This window comes from Alnus glutinosa, chromosome 5 (genome assembly GCF_958979055.1).
Source record: "Alnus glutinosa chromosome 5, dhAlnGlut1.1, whole genome shotgun sequence".
Lineage (NCBI taxonomy): Eukaryota > Viridiplantae > Streptophyta > Magnoliopsida > Fagales > Betulaceae > Alnus > Alnus glutinosa.
In genome coordinates this window covers 8,760,767-8,771,121 of record NC_084890.1, presented here as the reverse complement: position 1 = coordinate 8,771,121, position 10,355 = coordinate 8,760,767, and the positions used below count along the sequence as shown (strand labels likewise).

Genomic DNA, 10,355 nt, shown 5'->3' with positions numbered 1-10,355 from the left:
TTTATTTTTCAGTTCTGTTCCGTCTGACATCATTTGTGCTTTGGAGACCAATCCTTGATAACCCCGACACCCACTTTCCCCAAAGACGATAGTGTCCCCCCCGTAAGCACAAAATTCCCATTTTCTCATGTTTACGGTTTATCCGTTGCCTCACTTTGTCAATCTCTGCATTGACGACTAGATCCGAATGTGGTTCCAGTAGTATTGTGCTACCAAAACTTTGGATATTGAGCATTTCTAACAGCAAATGAAGTCATTTTTTTTTTGTCTCCGAATAAGGAGAATATAATTTTTTGCTTTTAATGTGAATAGTAAGTAATTTTTTTTTTTTTTTTTTACTCTCTTCCTTTAACACCATTCCCTACATGAAATAACATTTTTAAAAAAATATAGAGTAAAATAGAGAATCTGTTAAGTAAAGCAAAATAGAGAATATGTTAAAACACTTTAAAAAAAAAAAAAAAGATTTTTAAAATATAAATTTATACTTTTTCAGTTGTTATTTTGACTATCACCGATTCATGCCAGAGATGCTTGTCCACACTCCAGACGATAAATAACGGATTGAGATGTTTTGAAATTTTCGGTCCGCTTGTTAAGAAATTTGGACAAAGAAGAGTAAAAACAAACTCAAGTCCTGAGGTGTTTGGACAAAATTATAAACCCTATTAAGGTCAACATTTCTAAACAGGGACGAAGTAGACTTTGGGGGGCTAAATTGAAAAAAAAAAATTTTGAGGAGCCAAAACTAAAAAATAAAATATATTAAGGGTAAAATTTAATTTAATTTAATGTTGTTGATGATGTTTGGTTAGAAGAAATTCCTCTTTGTATTTAATTTTGTTGTAATGTTGGGATCAATTTTTATCATATTAATAAAGAAGTAGAGCTTTATGTTAAAAAAAAAAAGAAAAGAAAAAGGTATAGCTCCGCCCCTACTTCTAAATAAATCAATGACAAATTACAGATATGCAAATTTTAAGTTTCAAAATGTCTGAACAAGTAAGTCTTATATTTTGAACTGTCGGACACCTAACAACCAGAAGTCTCCCTCTTATTCCCTGTCTGGCATTATTTTGGACAACAAATTTCAATAATCACTATCCATAAATTACGCGAATTCAAAATTAGGAGAAATATCTTTTGCACATACAATGGTAAATGGTTGTTGGTATTATGATTTAACGTGTGATTGAATTGAAATATCCCACATGCATGCTTAATTAATCTAGCCAAGTAAGCTTCAACCTTTTGTCTTTTCCTTTCCCGATTTGATATATTTTTAATATTAAACAATAATACTATAATAGTACCAAAAATCTATATATAGTAATTGGTGAAGGTTGGCATCTTATGACTGGGATAGTGGGATACCATCATACCAAAGCGACGGAATAAAACCATTTTTGGGTCCAAAAAAAAACCCAAATACAATTTGGGTAGAAGGGTAAATTTGGGTATTCAGAATTAAGTGGCTCGGTCTAAGAGGCAGAAGTGGAAGATGGGGCAGGGGGGGATGAGTAGTGATAGGCAGGGGCCATCTTGCCGGCCCCTGCCCGGCCCTTTCCTACGTGGAAAGGGCCATTTCAGTTTTAATTTTTTTTAAAAAAAAAAAAATTAAAAATTTTGAAATTTGAAAACGAATGATATCTATACCCATTTCCCATTTTCTTCATTTCAGACCTTCTATCTCCCTCTCTCCTCTCTTCGTCTTCTTCCCACCGTCGACCACCAAGCACGACCCGCCACCGTCGACCACGCACGACCCTGCCACCGTCGTTCTCCATCTTCGGCCAACGTTCGTTCTCCGTCGTTCTTCCAGTTCCGGCCGTCTTCCAGCTTCGGCGACTATTTTAGCACGAGCCTGCCACCGTCGTTCTCCATCTCCGGCCAAAACCCAGCCACCGTGCGATCTCCATCTCTGGCCGTCTTCAGTCTCCGGCCGTCTTTCATCTTCGACAGAGCGACCGCCGACGAGATCCCCCATTCCGGCGACCCATTTCCGGCCCAGATTTCCTCCATTTCCGGCTCTGGTACCGATCTCCCCCATTTTTTGCGTTTTTTCAGTTGTTTTCAGATTTGCTTTTTTTAGTTCCTTGTTGTGATTTGTGGTTTTTTGCTATTGGGTCTGTGGTTATAAAATGCCTTCTTACATATTTGTGTTATGTGGATTGTGAAACCTTGATTGTAAACCGAAAAACCCCTATGGAACATGATGTTTCAGAATAGGATGTTGATGCTGGGTTTGGGTCTATCTCTGAATGGGTATTGGTTCTTGCTGCCTGATTGGATATTGTTTGATTGTTTGATTGTTTGTGGTTTTTTGATTGTTTGGGGGTAATGTAACTGAAGCTCCTTAGAGGAGATGTTAAAATTCTTGAAGCATGTGGAGTACCCGATTTGTTGGAAATTGAAAGATAAACTGAAATTCTTAATGCTTGGTTAATTTTTCTTGAAGAAAATAATGTGAGTATGAGTCTGAAGGTTTAGTTCTGGTTTGGGAGAGTATTTATGCCACATGATTTTAGTGTACATTCTCTATTTATGCCACATGTAAACTGGAAATTGGATTGAGAATATTTGAGATGATGGAATTGATTTAGATGAAAATAAGACTAACAGGTGTTAGAACATTTTTTTGGTCAGATATTCGAACATCCGGAGGGGGTATTCTTCACTTGGGTTGTTTTTGGGTGTTTTGTAGAATTCTTTGGAAGGAGTATATGACCTTTGAGGTTTCGTGTTATAGTGGTATATAAAGAAAGGGAGCACGGCTTCGTTGGCTGGGGGCATGGGTATTGGATTGGTGCTCCTTCTTGCAGGGTATCTCAGCCTCAAAGCTTTCAAGAAGAGGAAGAACTCGTATCTGGCTTTGATTCTTGAGACCGGTTTGGTTTGTTCATTTTCTTCAGTTTTCGAAGTAGTTCTTGTAAGTGCTATGTTTTTGGTGTGGGATTGGAACCCTGGGTGGGCAAAAGCCTTTGGTTTGCTATTTTCGACTTTTTTTTTAGTATGAATTGTACATATTTAGTGGGAGTTATACTTTGCTCCTTTATAAATTAGTCCCATTTTACATGTCCATAAATTTTTATTTTTCCCTTTCTTGCATGGCATTGGGATAGAACTTTTGACAATTAGGTGGTTCAGATTGTTGTACCTGTAGTCATTGCGAGAGTTATGCGTTTAAAGAGGAGATATGTAAAACTTCAGTAGCATTCAAGTTCTTTTGGTTAGTAGTTAGGTGAAGGTCATGATGTTCCCATAGGAATGGACATGCTGAAAGTCCTCATTGCCAACAATCTAGAATTATATTTCCCCCATTTTTTAGTATTTGTGCCTCATTGCAATTTTGCAATTTTATCAATGCAGGGAAGAGTTCAGATATGGGAGGTCATTGTAGGCGCTGCAGACCTTGTTGATTGAGAAGGTGTATTCCAAATCAAGTGTAGTTTTTTTTCCCATACTGGCTCATGTTTTTGTACTTAACAAAAAAAAAAATGTTAATATGACATGGTTTTATTCTCTAAATTATGGCTTCATTTTGGTTGTAGCTTACTATTTTATCCATTTCTTCTGTTGGCACATAGTTACACAGAATGTGCTTAAGTAGATATATTGAAACAGCTGTGAGAGCCAAGTTTACAAGAGGAATTTTACCTCAAAAGGCGTTAGTCTGATGTTGAATTTTGTTTGTTTATCTGTTGTTATATCTTTTAGGAGCAGAAATCAAAATCCCTCTTGGGTGCATATCCATCATTTCTCTGTTTTTCAAGTGTTTGATGCATCATTCTAGATTGTTTATCTATATTAAACTATGTTATTTTATTTTATTATTTTATAAATCCTTTTTTTCCTCTATCGGGTCCTTCATGGACAGGATAAAAAGAACTCACTTGTGTCTCCTTATTGCAGGGAACTCAATTTGGTCCGTAGGTAAATGCTGAAAGAAGACGGCTGGAAGTGGGGGCCTACCTGTTTGGCAGTTTGGTTTTTTTTTGGGTTCTTTTGTTTTATTTGCTGCAAGTTTCATAAATATAAAAGTTACATACAACTGAACTGGAACTTGTAACGAAGAAATGGACCCGTTTATATGCAAGTGGTGCATGATGATGGAAGTTTTATTCTTGTACAAATTTTTTAAATGTATGTTAAACTGAATTGTTGTCTTTTGGTCTTAAAATATTAATGAAGAAATAATTTGTGAATCTTCTAGACTTCAAAATAATTGAAGTCATCTTCAGGATGAACAAATGATTGGAGTACTGATTTAGATATCCTGATGTGATTCCTTAATTTGTATAGCTTAATTTTTCTGTTTGTCAGCTTGGTTTGTTGGTTTTGATGGTTGTCTCAGCAGCTTAGGGTTGGCTGCTTATATTTGGCTGGCCTTTGGGTGTATTGTTGAGTTTTGGTGATCCAGTTCTATGATGGGTACCTTTTTTTTGAGAAGGATGGAACCTTTTCTGGGATGGCTTTATAATTTCTCATGACTAAGTTTTTTTATGACCTATAGTACTGAGAGATTGTTGCCTATAAGGTAAATATTGCATCCGAGAACTCAATCCTTGGTATGCTTCTCTCAAATGGAGCATTGTGATTGCCACTTGTCATCAAGGGTTGGTAGTCTACAATTGAGATTGAATACTGTCAAGTTTTTTAAAATTTTGTGATTCCAGTGTTCTAGATCATTCAATATTTGCGTGTAATCAGTACCTTTGTGGCTATAAAAGAATGTGCAAGGTTACCAAGAAAGAGAGTCATTAAGAAATTATGAACGACCCAGTAGTCATCTTTAATATACTATGCTGTTCTTGTTCACAAGAAACTTTTTGAGCAAGTGCCTCTACTAAAGCCAGTGGACTGCTAGTGTCAACCCTTATAAAAAGATCAATAGCAAGAGGTAAAGCTTATTCGGTTTTTTCAATTTGATAACATGTGCAAAATCAAATTTCTCATTATTTCTTACACATTTTCCACTTAGGGCCATCTGCTTCACTGAATCTGCATTAAGTGAAACCAAAGATCCACATAGAGAGACATGGCGACCTATCTTACATGATTGTATCATTGCTAATCAAGTTGAAACAGAAAAGAAAAACACAGCAATTATTCCTACTTGCAGTCCAAATAAAGCATTTGTAGATGATTACAAGTCCAAATAAAGCAAGAACGAAAATACAACCAAACTGCCAAACAAGCAGCCCCCACTTCCGGCCGTCTTCTTTCAGCATTCACTTACGCACCAAATTGAGTTCCCTGCAATAAGGAAGCACAGAAGAAATGGATAAAATAGTAAGCTACAACTAAAATAAAACCATAATTTACTGATTTGCGTGCTATACAAGAACTTCTCAGAATCTTCTTCTGATATAGCACGCAAATCAGTTAATCCAAACTAGTTAATGATTCACACACAAATTCAAAACAAAGATTAAAAAATAAGAACAGAAAATAGTGAGTGTTAAAAATGAAGTGATTTGTCCACTGATACAGTAACATAATATCATCATAATTAAACAGTTAAAAAACAAAATTGATTGAAACAGTTTCAAGTTATAGACAGTTTCTAGTTTGGTAATTTCAACCTGTTGTGCCTATTTCTTCCCAGTAGGATCCAAATTCATCTCCTGAAGGTTCAGCAACAAATCACTTGAATTCAGGAAAACTTTGTTGGATGCATTCGAGAGGGTATGCGCAATTTCTCTTGAAGCTTCAATTTTTCTGAGTGATAAATGCCGGATTGTTGGCAATAGCTTAACCAATAAGCTGTGCACTCTTGGCCTCACCCTATAACCGGTGGGAAACAAAATTAAATAAGATAGACCTTCAAATGGGATGAAAATCTGCTTAAGTTCAAAAAATTACGAGGAGCAGAGAAAACCCAGATCCATATATGCAATTACCACTTAAGTTTAAACAAAATTAAGGTTATTTTAGCAAGGATTCTCCATGGGGGGTTTTAAGAGCTTCCTACCAACTTCTGGCTACCAAGCACCTATTAGAATAACGATTGAATCTCACTGAAAATAAAAAGAACAAAGCTTTCCAGATGTTCTTAAGCAAAATGATATCACCAATATCTAACCACTAAATCCACAGGAGCCAATAAACATTAAGTGGGACTAGCATTTGATCAAGAATCCATTTTTCTCCAAAATTTAATGCAGCTGAATTTCTAAATCAGTTCTCACTAGCATGACATAAGGAGGCAAGAGATCAATCTAGTAGATTACCGACTGAAATTCTCCCTATAACAGATGATTAAGAGTTATAAACCTGAGGAATCTCTTCCACCTCACCTGTGCTCTGACAATAGCACTTTTCTTGTCTTGCTCAGCTTTTTCCACAATAAATTTAGTTAAATGGGAGATTATGAAAATCTGCAAAGCAGAAAATCCCGACAAACAGTTCTCATAACCCAATGAGCTTAACTATAAAAGAAGGATGTGAAACCAAAAGCTAAATTGTGCACCCTAACCCAAATCATTAGATCAATTTGTGATTAGAACTGTCAAGAAGAATAAGCCTTGTTGTTTACCTCTCTCTGAGTGATAAGCTGGCTGGCGTTATACTGAGCAACAACAGCTTTCAAAATAATTCTCGCCAAGGGTTCGATAAATTGTTGGTAACTGGTCTGGCACAAAACTGGCACAGGTCTTTCAGCATTTGCATCACCGTTCTTTGGTCGACAAATTACTTATTCTGCATTGCTTTATATTATGACAAATAATGTAATTTGTCGATACAGGAACCCCTAACCTATAAAAAAAAAACCCAATAACAGACTTCAACCAAATTCGAAATCCACACTAAAAATCAGCAAATATAAACACATAAGGCTATAGCGAAAGAGAGAAACCCCAAAGAATTACAACCCACGTGAAACGGATTCAACCACTACTATCTACAATTAACCAACGAGAAACCTTGAAAATTCCAGAATTAACCTACCCCTAATTTGGTGATGATGATGCTGTTTAATGGAAGCCCAATTGTGGTCTCGGCAGCACCCACGAATCACCGGATATGGTGGGACCAGCAGTTCCCGGATTTGGGGGGAAGCCAGAACTGGAATACGGCTGGAGATGGAAGAGGGCCGCTACTGGAAGACGGCCGATGGGTGGGCTTTGGCCGAAGATGGAGAACGATGGTGATGGCGCCTGACAGTACCTAGTGGCCGGAGATGGAGATAGAGATGGAGATGGAAGTAGACGGTGGGGGACCTCGTCGGAACCGGAAGAATGACGGAGCTCGGAGCTGTGGCGGGCTCGTGCGAAACTGGTTGCCGGAACCGGAAGAACGACGGAGCTCGGAACGGTGGCGGGCTCGTGCGAAACACCTCGTCGGAACCGGAAGAATGACGGAGCTCGAAACAGTGGCTGGCTCGTGCGAAAATGGTTGCCGAAACCGGAAGAACGACACTGGTTTTGGGGGTAGATGGAGAGAGGGAGGGAGGGAAAATTTGGGGGGAAGACAAAAATGAGAAAAATGGGGCACCCGAACTGGTTTTGCTGTTTTTGAAATTTGAATTTTTATTTTTTTTTTAATTTCAAAAAAAAAAGTGTAAAACTAAAATGGCCCTTTCCACGTAGGAAAGGGCCGGGCAGGGGCCGGCAGGATGGCCCCTGCCTATCACTACTCGGGGGGGATATGATCAGCGTGGGAGTGGGAGTGGCACGTGCCCCGAGCCACGTCAACTGGAAGAGGGGAGGAGCAGACAGAGATGGTGGGAGGTGACGCTGGCGTCCGTTTAGGGGTTACAACTGCTTCCACAGTCGCCACTTTGTGGACAAACGCTAGCGTTTTGGTTGTATTCCCATTGTGGGGACGGGGATTTATTGTGTAGCGACGGTCCATCGTCCTCCATGCTACCTCGACCCCATTGCCCTGGACAAAGCGTGGTCCTTTGGTAGGGATTGCCTGTGAGCTGTGGACCAAAACCCTAAAGCTCAAAACATAAAAAGGTGGTTTGGTAGTGGGCTGTGAAAGTTCCGTGTCACGGTCCTTTCCTGCCAAATGAATGATGGATTTGGTTCATGAAAATGGCGCATCGGCAGCTACCTGTCGGCTGTCCCCCCCCCCCGTTTCTTGTTGTTTTTTTGGCCGCGGGTACACCTCCTATTTCCGCAGCTTACACCACAGTGAGGGCTGAGTCTGATCATTTTTTTAACTTTATACGCCAATTTCACACAAATTCATCCCAAAATTTCACAATTTAGAGTTAGAAAAACGTGTCTAGCTTAGTTAAAAGAGTTGTATGTTTCAACCATAAAGTCATATATGGATGTATACACGTGGAATATGAATATCATGTTTAGATTGATATCCGCATCAATATTTGTATTCGCATAATTTTTTATTATTTGCATAGTCCGATTATTAAGTGAGATTATTATTCTTTATCTGCAAATAAGTAATGAGCCTATTTTAAACGCTTTTAAAAATAATTTTGACTGATTTTTAGTTTTTTGAGCTTGTTTTGAAAATATAGTGCAACACAAAAAATATGTAAAACCAAGAAAAAAAATGGGATAATGGATACAAACTCAAAATATTCATGGTAATCAATGCTTACAATAAACACTTTTATGTTTTTATTTTTTTATTTTTTTAATCTATGATTCAATGAGCATAACAATCAAACCAGCAAACGCTAAAAAACATAAATTACAAATCGAACATTAAAAAAAAAATAAAAAAATTACAAATTCATAACATAAAAAAAGAAAAAGGAAAAACATAAGTTGTCTAAATATTATACATTCATAAGTGAAATATATATATATATATATATATATATATATATATATATATATATATATATATATATATATATATATATATATATATATATATATAAAGGATATGTGGACTTAGTTATTATCCGCATCTACATACCATAAAAACGATTTTTACATCCGCACTTGTGGATAGCGATTTTTGCAATCCGCATCCATATTTGCACATGCGGATAACGTATGTAGGCGGTTAACATCCGCTCGCATGTATACCCTTAGAGTTTTATATTCACGCTTCAACATGATCCAAATCCAACACAAAATTAACGGGTTAAGATTGAAAGGTCCTACCCATTTGATTAAATACCTATATAACCTTATAAGGGTCGTAAATCGTTTTGATGGATGGGAATTAGAATTTTAGGTGCGAAGAGGCAAAATTAAAAAGAACACTTTTGAGGGGTAATATTTTTTATTTATTTTTTTTTTTTTGAAGGGTCTATAAACTCATACTAGGAGCATTGGAATCCATTTCGATGCAAATAATATGTGGACTCGAGCCCAATGGAACTCTGCCTATGAGCTACAGCTTGGCCTAAAAATGTGGGCCGACAAAATAATTCCAGCACTCTATTCAATTTTCGTCTCAAAAGAATCCAGTATTAACTCCAAGATAAGTTAATAAGGCCAACTCGGCTCCAAAATTTACTCAAATAAAAAGAAGTTCGACCCAAAATAATTCATCTTTTGTTTATGTGACACCTTTGGGAACAGATAGCCCAAAGGTGTTTGATTCTCTCAAAGTTTCGAGAAGAGATTCCCCCAGAAATCGACATGACCATCCAAAAGTGGCTAAGAATATATGCAATTCCAAGAAATTCGGGACTGAATTGAGTCTCTAAATTCAAGATCATATCTAATCCCTAAAAATTTGGTCAGAATCTCACTCGATCTCCCACACAGATAAGGAAAGAATCCCTTATCAGGCTGGCGATTCCAGTCAAAATCTAGCATTGACGTTGTTCCTTAAACTAGCTATAGCTAAAGATAAAACTCTAATTCAAGTTTATGAAACTTGGACTGAATTATCGGGCATTACGCTTACTATTTTTCTTAAAATCTAACCTTGATTCCACGGACCATCCTGGTGTGTTATCTTGAACTGAACTGAGTTCGTAGAACGTGTTGTCCAACTGTTCTAACGTTAACTTTCATGAATTAAGGGAAGCTTCACAGCAAACTTCATGCCCCAATCCAAACCACTTGAATAGACCCTTACATGGAATATCGTTCACCAAAATTTCCTCACTGCCTCTAACTGATCGAGCCCATGACTCTAATTTTTGCCTTGAACTTAATAATAGAATATATTATGTTATACATCGATCACCCCATCTCCATGAGGTGTTTTCTAAATAAAAAAATATTCAGGTTTTGAGGTTCGGGTGATGAATAGAATAACTCAAAGCTAATGGTGCAGCCTGGACTTCAATTTAACTGCCGTTAATACATATAATCCAAAACAAAGAGATTTTTTTTTTTTTTTTTTTTTTTGAGGGGGATCTGTTACAGCACAAACATCATTAACACACAGAAGAACAAGCATCTCTCAGTTAT

The 10,355-nt window shown here is 37.2% G+C and overlaps 1 long non-coding RNA gene and 1 pseudogene across 1 annotated transcript; one reads left to right on the top strand and one right to left on the bottom strand.

Moving 5' to 3' along the window:
• The first annotated feature begins 1,671 nt into the window (after nucleotides 1–1,671).
• LOC133869361 (uncharacterized) lies at nucleotides 1,672–4,205 on the top strand. Its single transcript, XR_009900424.1, has 4 exons — nucleotides 1,672–2,033; nucleotides 2,647–2,929; nucleotides 3,370–3,427; nucleotides 3,913–4,205. It is a non-coding gene; the product is annotated as an uncharacterized LOC133869361 (long non-coding RNA).
• A 731-nt stretch (nucleotides 4,206–4,936) lies between these two features.
• LOC133868922 (prohibitin-1, mitochondrial-like) lies at nucleotides 4,937–6,708 on the bottom strand (annotated as a pseudogene).
• Between the last annotated feature and the right edge of the window lie 3,647 nt (nucleotides 6,709–10,355).